Genomic DNA, 19,005 nt, shown 5'->3' with positions numbered 1-19,005 from the left:
TTATTCTTATGATGGGGTACAGCAGCAACAAAGCTCTGTGGCTGTGCAAATGTGGTCAACGTCTAAATGTCCTCAAAATTAGTACAGTGTAATTATGCGGGTATGACGATGGTTTCGTGATTTTGAGTGTCGTGTGCTGGCGTTCCTGTGACGTGGCAGAATATAGTCGGCCGACCGGGTTGGGAGCCATTCACTGACATACAGGATGAGTCAGGAGCAAAGGTACCTGCTTCGAGGGCTCATAGTATTAGTGATACTGAATACTACTCCGAATGGTTTCCGAGGTAGAACACTCTGTTATTTATTTCCTGTAGTACCATACATTGTCACTGTTCACAATGTACCACAGTAGTGTGGAGCAAGCTGAGACGAACAGTTTGGTACGGGACACTTGTGGCCTATCAAGTCGGGAAACGGCCTCAAATTCGTCTACAAAAACTACATAAACTACAGTGCATGCGCGTCGAGCGAGTTTTCCAACGTTCTGGCGCTCTCTTCGCACAAACCATTAGTTCTAGAGAAAAAAAACGAATAGGACCTGTTTTGTAGGTAATTTAATATAGCTTAATTTTGTACTGCGACACGTTTTCGCTGGAGGGTGCGGTTTTCGCGATATTCAGGAAAAACGTACAAAAGTGATAATAAAGTTGTTCTATCTCGGAAACCATTCGGAATAGAGAGAATTCAGAATCACTTATACTGTCACACCTCAAAGCATGAACCTTTCCTCCTGACTCACCCTGTCTGTGTAGCGTACGTAAAAAATGAGTAATTTAAGCACCGCTGGTTGAGCGAGGTTTGCAATCCAGCTTCGTTATACAGGTTGCGGAAAAGCAATTTGACCAAAAGTGTAGGGCGAAAAGGCAGCGTGAAACATAGGAATTTGAGTACAGCAACTAGGGGGTCGCAACTGCGTATTTTCGGCGCTACGGGGACGCAATTCAAATCTCACACACGGACGCCTTTGCTCCAAATGATCGGTAATTTACAGAAAATGTGTGCGTAAACAGGCTGTTTGGACTAACCAACCGTCACGATGAGAACAATATAAACTTACGGCATTATTTACACGTGTATCGTACTAAGCTGACGCAACATGCAGCACTTCTTTAGAGACGAAGAGAATCAAACGTCCATGTTTCATGTTTGAACATGTCTTTGAAAGGTCAAAATGAGTGAAAAACGAGCCAACACTTAATTAACGGAAGTATGTGCAGCAAATGTTCAGTATGACCACCGTTTTCATGTTGGCATAACGCCGTAAATATTCAGCTGTCACCTCAACTCGCAATGCCGAAACCCCTGTACTTGATGCTGTCTTTCTGCCCTGCAAATTTGCTCTAGTTCTTTTTCCTCGCCCTGTATCTACCAGACATGCCACGACAGACTAATTGTCGAATTCTCAGAGGTGTAATACACTTCGTCTATGGTAGAAAGTGTCAAAAACAGCAAAATGACAGAATGTGTTGGTAGAGATTTATAACGTTTAAGTTCAGTAGACGGAAGCTATGTAAAGGAAATGCGATACATTTAACCAAGGCGCCACGAAGTAAGACGTAAAATACGTTTGTTGATTGCAAAAAGTCCTCTAGTAAAGAAGTGAGTGCCGTGACAAGGGTGTCGGTCCCGCTACGATGCGGCGACATCTGAGAGCCTACAGCATCGGTGTTAATGAGAGGAAAGACTGCGCACCTTTGGTCGACTGTCTAAGCAGTGAAAATGAAGCGAAACTTTAGCTGGGTTGATCGATCACATCGCTCTATAATTTTATAGCGTCTGCGATGTGGAAGTGATGTCTGAGAGACTGACGGCTAGGCTGATATTAGCTGCTCTTTGTATCTCGTCATATACCTACGACACAGTAACCTATGGAACCAAGTAGCCCTCATTTCTTCTCTTAACCGGAAGCAAACCATAGTCCACTTATTTACCTTTTGGCTGTAATGAATTAGTGACGCAAATTTCGGAAACCGTCTTTCTCTAAGTGACCTTGTTACATTGGTCGATTCCACTAGGGTCAACAGACGTCCTGATCTTCATGATTTTTACACGCATGGTCTCATTAAGCGACCAGGAGAATGTTGGTTGCGGAAAGAAGTGCTGGAAGCATATTTCACACAAAAACGTTAGGAGTTCCGGGGTGGCGACCAACCTTCTCATCGAGTAAACACACATTCCCACCTCAGTGCAGAATTGCCACTGGCAGATAGGTTTGCAGAGACTGCCCCCTGTAGTCCCATTGCTTGACCTTCACAGAAACTGACTGAGGACCAGATACGCTTCCCTACCTACGTATATCACTGTAATCGGAAATTCGAATACTAGAGAACAATTGTATCATAGCAAATGTCTCGCAGACTTATACTGAGGAATGATTTCGAGACAGTATGTAAACATACTTGTCGCGCCGAATTGTGGCACAACTTTGCGAAGTATAGCACACTTTATAAGATGATATAAAAATGGTTACTATCGGTTTTCGTGGTCATCAAACAAATTGCGGGACTGTTTTATTATACAGCAAGAATGTGAAACACACTACTGTAGAATTTCGAGATGGAAGACGCTACAGAAATATTATTAGCATGTTGTCAAAACAGCACACGTGATCCGTTTATAGAGGAGAAAACAAAGCCATAAAAATTCCAAGTTTCCCGTCTGATGCCCGGTGAGCTACACACGATCGGAGAGATATCGGCAATTTACACGCTTTCAAAGTGGATGAATGACTATACTCGAAAAAATGAGACGTATCAAATGGGAAAAAGTTCTTCTCTAAGAGAAGCACGGATATTTTTGGGGTTCTTATATTCTAATAAGAAAAATGTAAGGCCAGGCTTTCTCGATTACAGGGGTAGCATTTGTGGCAGTGCAGAGCCGTTCGTCATGAATGAGATGCGAGTGTCGATGTTACGACGTCATCATAGTGTAGCAGCAAGACACGCCTGCCGTGATCTTTAGCTAATCAGGCACTGTCGCAAAGAAACTGCAGAAATACTAAGGTCTTGATAATACGAGATAAAATAACGACTTTTTCATTTCCATTATCAGCACGACAATTATAACAGCCTATTAATATGTGGACGGAATATGTAAAGGGCGACAGAACCACTTGGCAATGGAAGAAGCCGTAATAAGGAAAACATGCCAAGCAGTCAGCTTGTAAAACACAAATAAGGCGACAAAAATTATACGTAAGCCGCAGAGTTGCAAACGGTTATATATACACCAGCGAGGTGGTGTTACAGTGTGTTGATGCTAGAGCCAAACAAAAAGTGCGCTCTTGAAATTACTTATCTTCCTAAAATGACGAAACTTTTCGAGTGCTAAATGTATTTTCTTAGTGAGGTCAATAACAGACCAAGCTCTGTCGGTTCTGAAATATATGTAAACTTTCATAAGTAGCTTTCTACGTAAGCAAATTCGCCTCCGATGTTGGTTTGACGGCTATTGTCTTAGCGTTAACAGTCTACGGTCATTTCCAAGACTTGTTTACATTTCAAGCATGGTGGAAGCAGTGTCGATGACGTCGACACCCTCTTTGGCAGCACGGCTGCAGCCAGCTGGTCCAGAAAGAGACGGCTGAGAGTTTCGTCCGGATCTTGATTCGTTGTTCACGTTTAACGCGGCAAGAACGCCGAAAGCGTGCGTCACAAGAATGTCACTGCGAAATATTCCTTTTGCAGTTTAACGGAATTTTGTGGCGCACTGCTGTTTTCACGGCGTTTTATAGATTGCACGTCTTATTAATTGTTCGTTTATGCACTGGTAAAGAACTGAAAACTCTTGAACTGAGGAAACATGTAATTGTAATGAAGAGCTGAGGAAACATTTAACTTTGCAGAGAGAAAAAATTATTGTCGCTTACATCAGTAAGTATAATTTTCTAGTGACGAATAAGGCAGGTAGTTTCTGCTGGAATGAACGACGACTTTTGCGATACGCTTTCCACGTCTGCATACGAGCTCTAGCCGCTGTTTCACAATAATAAATCATTATCACGGCATGTGAACAAACCGCTGTTCGACGCTCAAATAACACGTTTGAATGCTGACGTGATAATTAAGAAGCCAGGAGATGACAAATTTTTATATCCCGTCCACGACTACTGCGAAATTAATGAACTGTTTTTATATGCCGACAGATTGCGTAATAGAGCACACAACTGTTTGCTGTAGGGAGGTGGAAGTGTTATGCAAACATGACGCCACAAGTGGTTAGTGGAAGTCAGGGTCGTTTTTCAGTAAAGAATACAATACGTAACCCCATTTGGGAAGAAAGATAACTTTTGCGAATTTGTCTGTGGAGCCATACCTCTAAATGTGACCTTACGCAGCCTAATCACAATTTTGTGTGCCCCACCGACGTAATTTATCGTTTACAAGTTTACTTGCTTATTACCATGCTGTATGTAAAGTCTCAATGCTGTTTGTATCTTTATCATCATTTTTTCCTATTTTCATTTACTTCATAAAACGGCCATTGATCGCGAGGAAGTTAAGCTGCCGACATTCCGGAGCGCTAGCAGCAACAGTCAGTCGCTTGAGGCAGCGACAAAGCTCTGTGGGCTGCAGGGCAAGGAGAATTCACGCAAAAATAAATTCGTCTTCTTCGTTACTGCGATCTGCTAGTTCAGTTAAATGTGCTGGAATTCAAAACAATGTCATTACGTTTGTAAGTCATTCAGTGACGTATCTGCAACTTATATAACTTGAGCAGTGCTGATTGAGCAAGGTTTTGTCATCCAACACCGTTATACATGCCAGACGTGACGGGACAAAGGTGCTGACCGCATTCTCAGGAGTTACATACTCAATCTCTGATAAAATGAATGTGCTTAAAACGGTAAAATGATGGAATGCCGTCGTATTGATTTTTACCTTGAAAACACAGTAGGGAATTCGGCATCGATAACCGCATTTCCAGAACCGATTTGATACTGTTTACAGGACGAACCAGAAGGGGTCCTGGCAGATGGGTTTAAGAAGAGTGTGTTTATTAGCCGTATGTAGGACTGTTAAAAGTAGGTTTTATATTTTCTTTGGAGCAGTTAAAGTGAATATTAACATATCGTTCGTTTCCCAGAACGGGATGACAGACCAAAAATTTTTTTACACTTGACATTTCTTTTCTGTTCTATATTTATAATTTTATACAAAAAGCTATCAGAAGTCCTATCGCCATTATAATGTACTTCATGGTTGTGTGACACAATGGAGACGTATTACTCTGTTTATTCTTTTTAACGTCTCACTGTTACAGAAATTCCAGAGCCAGTACTGCGTGAGCAGACCACAGCCCTCTGTGAGAGGCTGGCTGCAGTTGGTACCTGCCGCCCTCTCAGCAGTTGGCAGCACTGACAGCGTGGCAGTCCCTGCGCCTTCTGTTGTCTGCCGCATTTGTAGCGAGCTGTTTCCAGTGTGAAGACGTGGCTCCGCATTTTGTGCTGCAGCTTCCGAGTTGATAAATTCATCTACCGCACGGACATCGTTAATAAGGTAAACGTGACTATTTCCATTCGTTCCCGCTATGTTGAATTATTTTCTTTTTCATTTTTGCAAAGCCGTGGTAGTTGTGCGGTCTCTAGTGTTCTCCATCGAGGCTATTGCGTATAAAGCAAACTATGAAGGTTACTATGCTCTCAAAATGCTAGCGAATTTCGCATTAAAAATCTTGGTATTTTAAAGCGCTATCGAAATTCCAGTAAATAACAATTAAATCTGCTGTTTTACTGACTATAGGCATGAATGAAAATCACTGTCACGGACTACTTTTTTTTGTCGTTTTCGCGCCATTTTGTTGAATTGTTTTCTCGAAATATTGTGTTGTACTCGTTACGTCTGATGTATAAAAGAACTACCCTGCTTGTAGGTGGGGAATACCGTAACGGAATGGAGCTTGTTTCTTTTGTCCTGTATTTGCAAACAGCAAGTTGATATTTTTACTTTTGTGGAGTAATGTTTTCGGCAACAATTCCGCCTCTTGGGTAGTGAGTTAGATAAGGTTGTGCCCCATTTCGTCTTTATTGTATTTGTGTAATTGCAGAAATCAATGAATCCTTACGTTGACATCAAAATGTTCGCCTTTATGGGTTTAGTACTGTATTCACGTACGTAAATAATCGTGTATCTTCAGACTTACTGTGGCTTATACGTATCAAACAGCACTCCTTTTTCTAACAATGTAAGTATTTGAATGAGGAAAACAATACCGCACATTAAGCACCTATATTGAAACATATTTTTGCTAAAACCAGTCGTCTTCAATGTATTTCTGAAAAGTCTTCTTCATTGGTCAGAACGATATAGAAATACGTGGTGTGACGATTACAGATGTTACTGCAGTAAACTATTATCCATATTTGTGATGGAGCAGTCCACAGGTGAACTTCTGGTTCACAGTATGTCCGTTGGACTCACGAACTGGCAGTTCGCTCGTCAACTGATCGACAACAAAAGGTTGTGAAGTCTCTTCGGGAGGAGTATATTTATTTATTTATTTATATTTTTCTCATTTGTTCAGACTCTTCAAATAGACGCGCGAGTGTAATTGTGGGGTCCAAGATGCAAAAGTTGTTGAATGCATTATTAGCTTCGGCGTATTTGTACTTTAAGAGCATGGACTCAAATATTGAAATCATTCTGGACCCACGCAACATGTTCAGGCTGTGGTGGTCTAATCCTGGCTCTCGGCGTAAGCTGGAAAGTAAAATCTCAAAAGTAGTCTTGCTCTCGTCTGCAGCTGACTGCTGTGAAAAAATGTCTGTTACATGGTAAAGCGGGCGATCTGAGCTTCCGCTATCATTTTGCATTATAGGGCGACGCGTAATGGCGTCTGTTGAAGCAGAGGCCGCGAAAATAGTGGAGCTGTAAGCGTCTTAAGAAAAATTAATTCGATGCAAGGAACATGAGGGCTCACTGTACATCGAAATAACGCACATTTGAACTTTAACGTACAATATTAGCAACATCTAACTTACGTGGTACAGTATGTCCTCCACCTATTACAACAGTAATCAAGGAGCTTTATTCTCCCGTATGAATTGCATAGAAGTTTACATTTAAGGAGTTTACTCGTTGATACGAAGATTAAATTTAATATTTACTATAAAATTTTACGCCGTCTTTGCGCTCGGGTGATACGAGGTTCGTGTACATTTACTTCGTCGCGAGATACGTTTCTCGTTCCAAGTTTTTTAAATGTCTTTGCGACACAATTGTCTCTTGATAGAAACTGAGGATTCACGTATATATTCTTGTTAAACTTCTGGTTCACAGTATGTCCGTTGGACTCACGAACTGGCAGTTCGCTCGTCAACTGATCGACAACAAAAGGTTGTGAAGTCTCTTCGGGAGGAGTATATTTATTTATTTATTTATATTTTTCTCATTTGTTCGGACTCTTCAAATAGACGCGCGAGTGTAATTGTGGGGTCCAAGATGCAAAAGTTGTTGAATGCATTATTAGCTTCGGCGTATTTGTACTTTAAGAGCATGGACTCAAATATTGAAATCATTCTGGACCCACGCAACATGTTCAGGCTGTGGTGGTCTAATCCTGGCTCTCGGCGTAAGCTGGAAAGTAAAATCTCAAAAGTAGTCTTGCTCTCGTCTGCAGCTGACTGCTGTGAAAAAATGTCTGTTACATGGTAAAGCGGGCGATCTGAGCTTCCGCTATCATTTTGCATTATAGGGCGACGCGTAATGGCGTCTGTTGAAGCAGAGGCCGCGAAAATAGTGGAGCTGTAAGCGTCTTAAGAAAAATTAATTCGATGCAAGGAACATGAGGGCTCACTGTACATCGAAATAACGCACATTTGAACTTTAACGTACAATATTAGCAACATCTAACTTACGTGGTACAGTATGTCCTCCACCTATTACAACAGTAATCAAGGAGCTTTATTCTCCCGTATGAATTGCATAGAAGTTTACATTTAAGGAGTTTACTCGTTGATACGAAGATTAAATTTAATATTTACTATAAAATTTTACGCCGTCTTTGCGCTCGGGTGATACGAGGTTCGTGTACATTTACTTCGTCGCGAGATACGTTTCTCGTTCCAAGTTTTTTAAATGTCTTTGCGACACAATTGTCTCTTGATAGAAACTGAGGATTCACGTATATATTCTTGTTAAACAAAGCCACAGGAGTTGTTGAGTAACACTTTATTAGCTTAAATAAAGGATTAATCAACTGCTAGTGCGGTTTTAACGAGAATACATTCTTATTGTTGTAGTCGCCTACAATGTAAAGTGTATTGCTATTACATAGAGCAAGCAATACAGTTTATATCACAGCAAGCGGATCTCTTGATACTAATACGCAGAGAGTAATTTCAATGTCTTTTGTTGAAGTAAACGAAAAAATAGGAATGCGAATAGTAGACATAACGTTAAGAATCAAGGACTGATAACCTCCTCTCTACGTCCCTGAAACCCTGGTTATGCTGATAGACAGGTCTGTAGCACAGGAGTTGGTCTGGGTAGGTTGGAATAAGACGGTATTGTTGTAGACGGGTAATCCAGTGGATGTGAATGGACAACGGATTGCTATGCAGCAACGCCTGATGTCCACATTTGCACTGTAATTAAGGCACTTTGCCATATACAGAGCGAGTGAGGAGGAAAGGTACATGCTTTCAGATGCGGTAGTATAAGTGATACTGAGCAAACAACTTCATGTGGACATTTGCCATATTGCGAATGGTTTCCGAGATAGAATGTTTGTTATTACTTCTGTACGTTCTTCTTTAATAACTCAAAAAGCGCACATTCCAAGGAAAACGTGTGTTAGTACACAATTAAACTACATTTGCTGCTAAGAAGTCCTATTTATTTTTTGTCTAGGACTAACAGTTTGCGCAGACACATCGCGAGAATATTGAAAATCTCGCGCGTGCGCTGTAGCTTTTTGTAGGCCACTTTGAGGCAGTTTTCCTACTTGATAGACCGAAAGCGTCCTGTACCAAACTGCTCGTCCCAACTTCATCTGTGTTACTGTGGTACATTGTTAAAAGACGATAATACAGAATGTAAATAGAAATTTACCTTAAGTGTTGTATCTCGGAAACCATTAGGAATAGGCCATATATCCACATCAAGTTTTTTGTTCAGAATCACTAATGCCATCACCCGTCGAAACACGTACCTTTCCTCCTGACTCACCTTCCAAATTAAAACCTAAAATGCAAGGTAACTTCAGCAAACGTTAGAACGATAAAAGAATTCTCCCGTGAGTGACCTGCCGATGTCAGATATTTCACGGGACGTCCTGTGTGCACAGACAGAACACATTTATTTTCCTCCTACATTCTTGCTTGAAAGGCACAGTGTGCTGATACTTTTAAGTACCTTAGACTGAAAGGGGAGTTTTACTTGGCGAAGCATGTGAATGTCTTGTAAGGGGAGTACATTAGTTTTTGTTGCTAAAGGTTTTTCACGCATACTGCATTTTGGGAGTGTTTTATCCGGCATTTTGGTGATCGGTCAAACTAGATGGGTAGTAATAACATGTACCATATTTTTGAATTGCTAGTATCGCCACACCTTGTAGAGTACTACTGGTACATTTTATTTCAGGAAATTCGTGCATCAATAATCATGTGCAGCTTAATGTGTTTTCTGTCTAAGCCGGAGAACAATCTTTACTAGTCGTTCCTTACATGTTTCTGACCGTATGATCTTTGACTTCAAATGTGTAGTGTTATAGGGAGGCCAGAATTCAGATGAGAACGTTCACTGATCAGTATGTAAATGAATAGACGGTAATAAATTTGTCGTCGGGATGGAAATTTCATTGTTGCCCACATAACGCACACGAAGCTGTACGGAGAATTTTCCCGTCATTAACAAATAGTGTGACGTCAGTGCCTCTTCTCGTGGCAACAGTTGTCCTGTGCTGTGATTGGCCGAAAACAGCAGTCGGAACAGAAGCCAGATTAGGCCTATATTCAATTTTAACGAAGTTTAGGTGGCTTGTTTCAGAGTCGTTGCTTATTAAATTGTAATCTACAAAATTAAGTTCGTGTTACGTTTTAATGGGCATAGATACTGGAAAACGGTAACCACCTTCGCTTCCATGCAGTCCAGGCCCGCTGTACGAGCATAAGACAGGGTTTCCAGTACGTGGAGCTGGAACAACGGTTCTGCTCACGTGGTCCGCTGTGTTGTGAAGACAAAAATAGATAAATAAATAAATAAAGGAAACCGCAGGAGAGAAGACTTGTTGTGACGTCAAGACAGTTTAATAGAACGACTCAGTGGCGAACCAACCATTTCTTTGGGGGGAGGGGGTTCAAGCAAACCCATTTGCTGATTTCGTCTTTCAGCAAAACCGTTCAGAATACATAAATACCGACCGTCTGGGAAGGTGTTGGCTACGCAGCGCTCGTCTACAGAAACAACTCGTTAATAATAATATGGACCCAGTTTTAAGGTTCGTCCTCTGTAAAATTGTCTCGTTGCTTTAATTTTTAAAAAGACATTGGTCCTACTTTCTTTTTAGACCATTTACGAAAAGGAATACCTATTTACTATAGACTGTGGATAACAATCGGGTAGAGAATCTTTTTTATTATTGTTACTATTTGATAAACACTGTGCATCACATCATAATGGAAAAAGAAAAACGTAATTTGAAATGAAGGCATTTATTTATTTTTTATTGTCCGCAGCTCGTGGTGTTGCAGTAGCGTTCTCGCTTCCCGCGCATGGGACCAAAAAATTTTAGTTACCATTTCCAAATGTAGTTTCCCTTTCTACGCTTCGGTAAACAGATTTTTTCATGACATCCGCAAGATAAATTTTTCCAATCCTGTCTTGATGAATATGGAAGAGGAGTAAAGGGGTGAGTCTCGATTGAGTCAGCATTCATCTGAGGCAAGTTTTAAATCGTATCAAAGCGCCGAATGACCTCTGAGGATGGTGACGGTCAGAACCAGAATGATGGGGCAAATACTTTTCTGGAGGAGTTCTTTAACCCTAACAGGTTCAGCGGTAAGTTTTCTTCCAATACAGGGTACGTTACATGGTTCTATACCAGTCGTAAATGTTCGCATCATTTCGAGCTGTGCAGAATGCCTGTCCAGGTTGAAGTCTGTTGTATTTTCTCAAAGCAATTCTTCCAAACGTCTTGTAGATGGAGGACATATTTGGGAGAACGTAATAACTATCGCTTCAAGATGGGATGGTCTTTTTAAATCGTCTTGGTTGCCCTTCGATAATTTTTTCAGAATGAGATCAAGAATTTCGAACAAATCCTTCCTAAATTTTCGTTCTGAAGACAATTTTTGGGAACAGATGGTGTTTCTGTGTTGCAATTTCACTGGAATTTTTCTTGGCTGTGAGATGTCTGTGTGTTTCATATTTCGGTTTTTAGAATAATTTTTGGATTTCGCTAACAGTTCTGTAGTTGTAGGATTTGCAAGAGCTACTTTCGGAACCTCTAAAAACTGTTTTTTGTGCGTTAGCTTAAGTTGGTACGCTGCAATATAATGTATGAAGTAAACTGCACAAAGTGTAAAATAGGCAGTGAGGTCATTCACCATTGCAAATTCTTCAAATTTCGTTGAGTGAGTGATGGTACTTCATTTATAAACATTGTAAAAACTGAGTAGTAATTAAAAGGTAGCGACTTCACTGCCAAGCACGAATGTTCGGCTATAATATGTCAATTGTTGTATGAAATGACATCAGAAACGTCGTTTTGCAAAAAAACCACGCAAATCCAAAAACAGTATTTCTTTAATTTTTGTGTGCATATAGTAAAACGTTTTCCAACAAACTAATATCAGAAAAGGATGTAGCTTTGCCCCATTCATATAAAACAGTGATCCATTAGACCGAAAATTCGGTTTCCGCCAGCGTTCTTACATGTTAAAGGGTGAAAAAATATTTTCTGCAAACAGTCCGCAACAATAATACCGCGTCTATGATCCAGGGATAACGAATTGATACTGAGACTGGATAATTAATCAGAGCTTACTGAGGTTAAAGTTGCCTATAACGCCTTAATAAACTGAAGGCTGTTTTTCGGCACAAGACGTTATCTAAGCAATAATTGCCACGACTGAGTACATTGCTTAACTACTATCGCAGGGTGACTGAGAAATGTGGCCGCTACACAAAGCAGCCTGTGTCAGATCGTGAGTGTATTACGTATTCGTATGATACATAAACGGGGATGTTTGTAACTAGGCAAAGTAATAAAATTTTCACACTGAAATGTGAATGCAGTGCGTGTCGTGAACCATGAACTTCATAACAACCTGGTGTATATTAACATTTCGGGACACACGTCTCACTTTTCTGATCCTGCAACAGCAGTGGACTCTCTAGCCGTGGAATAAAAGGATGAGCTGTTCACACAGTCATGATGCCTAATTTCAGGACAAACTGCCATGTGTTATGGAGAGATTTGTGTGCAATATTACACCTGGCTCAAACGCGTGCGTCCAAATACTAGTAATCTCGCAACTTACAATGAATTATTACATTATAGTTCTCGATACTGTTACATGTATATAGTTTGACTTTCTTATATTGTTACATAGTGGTTATCGACATCTTTACCTCTGCTTGCTTCGTTGTAGTGACAGGGAATGCTTATTCACCGACCGTTGTTAATTTTTTCTGGAACATTTATTCGCTTTTTCCTGCTTGTATCCTTGGGCCTGACCTGTTTGCCGCTGATACGGATGGTCAAGAGGGTTCTGATTACCCCAGCGTAGTTCCAACCACGATTTCTCCCTTTTGGATTGAGATTTGATGCCCCCTTCAACTCAAAAGTATTTCCGCTGCATCGGATATAATGACACCTTTTTGTAAAAACTTTCGTGTACGTCATAGCTCCACTCCCCCTTCCCATAAAGGTCTCTCTGAGAAATTGGAGAATATAACTACAAAACATGGTCGCAGGTTCGAATCCTGCCTCAGGCATGGATGTGTGTGATGTTCTTAGGTTAGTTAGGTTTAAGTAGTTCTAAGTTCTAGGGGACTGATGACCACAGCAGTAAGTCCCATAGTACTCAGAGCCAGCTACAAAACATGGTTCAAATGGCTCTGAGCACTATGGGACTGAACATCTGAGGTCGTCAGTCCCCTAGAACTTAGTACTACTTAAACCTAAATAACACATCCATGGCCGAGGCAGGATTCGAACCTGCGACCGTAGCAGCAGCGCGGTTCCGGACTGAAGGGCCTAGAACCGCTCGGTCACAACGGCCGGCGCAGATTTCTTGCCGCGGCTTATTTACTTCACTGGCTCTGTCCATACATGAAATGAGTCTTCCAGCGAATCCCCCCTCCCCTTAGTTGGAAGTGGGAGGGGGTGCGACTGCCCCTCTTTGCCCCTCTAATATCGATGTTTTCTCTCGTGATATGCTCATTGACGTCAGCAACAAACGTTTGAGCTCTTTCAATCAACTCTTATTCGTCATCCTTACCTTTTCGTGCTTGGAGCATAGTGATACGGCGTGATGTTATCCTAAACTCCTTTCTCAAATTAGTAATAAATCCTAGTGAAGCTGTAAAGTTTGTACACCCGAGATTTCTGGCTACGTCCAATGCCCAATGTTGTAAATGCCAATAATGAACTGCGGAACCGCATTCTCGCGCTTCATCGAATTTCGCAATTACACGCTCCTTGATGGTCTTCAACAGCAGTGTACGATTTCCTTTGAAAACTGTATTTCCTTCCGCTTTCTTTGCCACGTAATCCAGTATGTTTTTAGTATTGCTTTTAGACTTCAGTTTAGGGTATCTTTTCAGAAGCTTGTCGTATGTGTCGAACGTCTTACGTAATAACCATCGTACATGTTGTCCAGTGTGTTGTCATCAAACGCCGTGATGAAACTTACAACTTTAACCCTCTTCTTGGGAGACGGTTGGTATTCTGTCACTGCTTCCATCGCCTCTTCCCGCACTTGCCGTAGCACTACCGTTTGTAATGAGTTGTTCGTCATTATTATCATCATCATTATGTGTTCGTGTTACAACAGTATCTGTTTGGAACTTATGCTGATATTTCTGCACTGTAATAGATACTAGAAAACTTGCGAATGATTCGTCTTCTACACCACTACCACCTTCACGAAGAAGGGTTCTTCGTAACTTCATCTCAACCAATCGCAATACATTAGCAAGATTGATTACCAATCGCCGAGCCATCTGACGCTTCAACACACAAATAACGTCACAAAACGCAACTTCAGAGACACACTGCACCGTCCCTACTGGCTCCGGCTGGCGTACCGGCAGGTCAGTGTGCGGCTCCCAGCCAGGGAGTCCGTGTACCGCACTGCTGAAGTACCGCGAAACCGGACACGGCTAACGCTGAACGAAAAGGTAGAGATAATTCGTGCGGAAAGGGAAAGCTTGGTGTAGAGATATGGCTACGAGGTTTGTTCTAGGAAAACACATCAGTGACGTTTTGAGAAACAAAAGTGGCTGTCCGAAATCTTGGACTGGAAACGATAACTTTACTAGAAAACGCGCTTTTCCCAACACACCGGGCTCAAAACTTGACAATTTCACACCTCAATGGTCCTGCGGTGCTCGCAGCAATAACTTGCCACATGGTGGACCTCTGATGCGCGAGAAAGTACTCGGAATCGCCAAGAAGTTGCGGCTTATCGATTTTAAAGCCAGTAGGTTGACCTGACAATTTAAGGAGTAGCCACTACATCTCTTCTCTAACGGTGTGTGGTGGATACAGCTCAGCGGACGAAAACATCGTGTCAGACTGGAAATTTTGGGTAACAGCAATTCGTGATATTAATGAAGAAGGAAACATCTTTAACTGCATTCAGACTGGGTCTTTGAGCTCTTCCTAGTAAAACATTCACGGTGCAAATACCAAAAGATCGACTCACCGCTGTATTGTATGTCAATATGATAGATAAATTTGAAAAACCTTCAGTTACTGGTGAGGCCGCTAAACCTGGTTGTTTTAAGGGTATTTAATTAATTTCATTGTGGAGTGGTTTGCTCAGAAACCATCTTGGATGACGAGAGCAACAATGGCAGAATGGTTGCTGACATTTGATAGTATAATGCAAACACGGACTAGGTGATTTTTATGGATATGCCACTTCCTGTTGCGATGCTACACTAAAAAATGTGAAATTATTTTTGCCGCCAAATTCAGCTTCATGTTCCCAAACACTCGATCAGAAAATTACTCAAAATATCTAAGTGTTTTACTGGATGAAATTGTTGACGTAGTTCGTTTCGAATTGACAGTGTTCAATCTGGACATGAACTTGAAATATCTGTTAGTAGTTTTGTGGATTTCTTCAGCCTTAAAACCAGTAACACCCGCTAGTCACAACTGTTTCAAGAAGGCAGGGACCATTTTTAATGACTGAGCTTCAGTGACTAACTATGGTGTCGAAGAAAACAACCTCCAGGAACATGATCGTGAAGATCGGTTGAGGAATTTGGTGGATCTGAGGGATATTCCAATTTGTCGATGATGCCCTATTCACAGAAAGTACGTCATCTAGAGTAAGTGAACTCAAAAAGGGTGTCATGACAATGTCGAGAATAGACAACAAAATGAAAGTGAAGATAACGTAGTTTAACAGGACTTGACTCCACTTTCAAGTAGGCAGGCGGGAGAAGAGGTAAAATAAAACTGAAACACTGTTTTTAATGAGAAGTGACGAAGAGAATTTAATTTAACGTTTTAAGTTGAAACACACATGAAGACAATGACACTCTGGCTCAGAAAAAGAAGTGGTTATTTCAAGCAGACGTTCCAGAATGCATGAAGGGAATGCTAATACTGTATTGTACTGTAATCCGTTCATCATACGAATAAACCCGATGTAAACATTGCACTATGTATTCTTCCGCGTTTGCTAGAACCTCATTGGATTTCCGTTTCACGTGGGACTGCAGCCAAGCTGTCTCGAGTACTGCCAACTACGACAATAAGCGAACACGTTGTGCTGTGCGTTACGCGCACATCGACTGGCCGGTAATACGGGACAACAGCCTTAGCGGCGCATTTAACTTGGACATCGCTGGCCGGCCAGCTGGTACAACTGCAGGTCTCACGTAAAACGAGACGAGCAGAGGAGCAATACAGCTTCGTATGTCATTTGAATGATAAGCAGACTGAAACAATACACTGCAAATCTCCCACAACTTGCTCCTTAGACGACTAGACGAAAACCGCACAACGTTATCGTTTTTAGTCAACGTAATATTGTAATTGAAAACAAGAATGTTAAAAGGCAATTTTCCTGCATGAGCTGTGTGTAACGTAAGAGTATTGAAGGGTTTCACCGTATAGTTAAATATTGAAGCCACTGAAGATATTATTTAGGCAGTCGTCTGGTAATCTCTTAGCTCCTTCCTCATCCGAATCCGAGAAATACATTTCAGTTCTGGAAGTGTCACCTGCTAAATTGATAACAACAGAATCCACGAAGCCAACCATGCGCAGCATTTTCTCATTTTCTTTTATGAGGAGGCGTTCTATATCCCGCCAGCGTTCGGCAGTGACGTGTAAAGAACCTGCGTGCGATATTTCCAGTAAGTCTGGCAGCTTAACGCCGCTTTCACACTATACGGTTTTGACCGTACGGCAAAAAGCCGTACGAGTTTTAGCCGTGCCTGTGTTGCTTTCACATTACACGGCTTTTTGACGTGACCAGTTGTTGGTGTCTATTCAGTTTGCTTAATGTGTGTATCAAGATGAACCGTAAACGAGTTGTTGCTTTGTGGTTGCTTCATCGTCGCCGCAAAAGAAAAGGTCGTCTTTTGTGGGTACACCCCATTAACCAGAGAAGAGACGAAGTGGGTTTATTTTATACACTCTTTGAAGATTTGAGGAACGACGGAAATAAATTCTTTAACTATTTCCGAATGTCTATTACCTCGTTTGACGAATTACATAGAAAACTAAAGGATGTGTTACAACGACAAAACACACAATTCCGCAATTGCATCCAACCTGTTCAAATGCTGGCTATCACGTTAAGGTAATTTAATACATAAAAACTAGTTCTGTTTATTTACTTATTTATTTGTGTTTTACATTTTTATTACGCTCAGATTATGAAGTAGAAAAGTCAATATCAATATCAGCAGTTGAAACCAAAGAGTTTGTAGCAGGACTGACTGTACTGTCACTTTGTGGCGACAGGCTCTCTGCAAAAACGTTGTAGAACTGCGTTGTTGATGGTGGGCCTTCATGGCTACTTGTGGAAGGCGAAGGGTATGGTGGTGGCACTTTATTAATTCGTTGATAAGAACTGCGACCTTGAGAAGTCTGTAATGGTTGTTCGAGAAAAGTAGTTGGGTTTGGTGCAGCTGGAGGAGGACGAATCTGATGCGTATGGTAAGAGGATATTGGAGCAGCATTTTCCATAGGTGAATAAGAATAAGCTTGAAATCTATTATTATAGGGCATGGGAGGTGTGTAATGGGTAAATGGAGGAGGTTGAGCTGTCAATATATTTCTCCTTTCATATATATTTTCTATAACTTTGAGGACTCCCATCTGAAACTGAAGATAATCCTGTTCATCAAATTTTTCCAGATGAGGCTTCAGACTAAGTAAAAATGACATTTTGCTGCAAGGTTTGTCTTCTTCCAGAGCTCGTAATATTTTCATTTCGATTGCATCAGGTTTTCTATGTTTTCTGTTTGTATGGCACTCGCTTTTGGATGTTTGTTGTGTGGGTGCTGTATCAAATGGCCCAGAAACATTCTCAGTATTTTCGACGGAGCCCTGCGTTTCTATATCTTCTTCCAGTCTGGCGGTGCGTTCCGATTGAAAACTGTCCTCCGTCTCTCGAGCATCATACAGCTTTTTTAGAAACTGCAGCTGATCAGAATATACATACTTTTTCATTTTCTTTGCTGCTGAGCCACTTTTTTTCGCAGCTTGAATTTTTATGTTTGACTTCACAAAGGAGTCTCGTAGATTGGTCCACCTCCGTATTACTTCTATACCTACATCAAAAGAAAACAAAACTGTATGAAAACATTTTAATTTTGTATAGAAAAAAGCAAAACTGTAACAAAAAATGTCCACTGCAAACTAAATGTCACTGATTTTTTTTCGTTTTGTTCAGGTATCTGGCAAGCGGTTGTTCCTTCACTGACTTACATTTCCAGTACAGAATTGGGATTTCTACAGCAAGTAAAGTGGTTAATGATGTATGCACAGCAATTTGGTCATCACTGCGGGAAGAATGTATACAAAGACCGACCAAAGAGGTATGGGAATCAATAGCGGCTGGATTTGAACGTACTGCTAATTTCCCCCACTGCTTAGGAGCGGTGGATGGAAAACATATCCGTCTTACTGCCCCATTTAATAGCGGATCAATGTACTTCAATTACAAAGAATACTTTTCTGTGGTTCTGATGGCTGTAGCGGATTCCAACTACAGGTTCATTTATGTCGACGTAGGAAGTTATGGCAAAGACTGTGACTCTTCAGTGTTCAGACGGTCCAGTTTATGGAAGTCAATAGAAAGTAATTCCCTGGAATTTCCAGACGTCCAATGTCTGCCTGGTACGGAAGGTCCAAAAGTACCCTACTTCTTCGTGGGAGACGCAGCATTTGGCCTACACACGCATTTGCTCCGGCCTTTTGGGGGAACAAACTTGACAGTTGAGAAACGTGTATTTAATTACCGTTTGTGCAGAGCAAGGAGGTATGTGGAATGTGCTTTTGGCATCCTCACCAATAAGTGGCGGTTGTTTCACCGACCTTTAAATGTTCATCCAGATTTTGCAGTAAAAATGGTTAAAGCTTGCATTGTTTTACACAATTTTGTACGTCAGAGAGATGGATTTATAATTGAAGACACCACATCCTTCACTGGTTTGGAAGACTTAGCCCAAGATGCCAACATAAGAGGAGGACTGACAGCCAACGCCATAAGGAACACTCTTTGTAAATATTTTATGACAAATGCTGGAAGCGTGTCATGGCAGATGTCAAAGATATAAATTAACAAGCCTTTTCCTTTTTGTAGATTGT

Source organism: Schistocerca piceifrons, chromosome 11 (assembly GCF_021461385.2).
Source record: "Schistocerca piceifrons isolate TAMUIC-IGC-003096 chromosome 11, iqSchPice1.1, whole genome shotgun sequence".
Taxonomy (NCBI): domain Eukaryota; kingdom Metazoa; phylum Arthropoda; class Insecta; order Orthoptera; family Acrididae; genus Schistocerca; species Schistocerca piceifrons.
Note: the sequence above shows the minus strand (reverse complement) of the source record.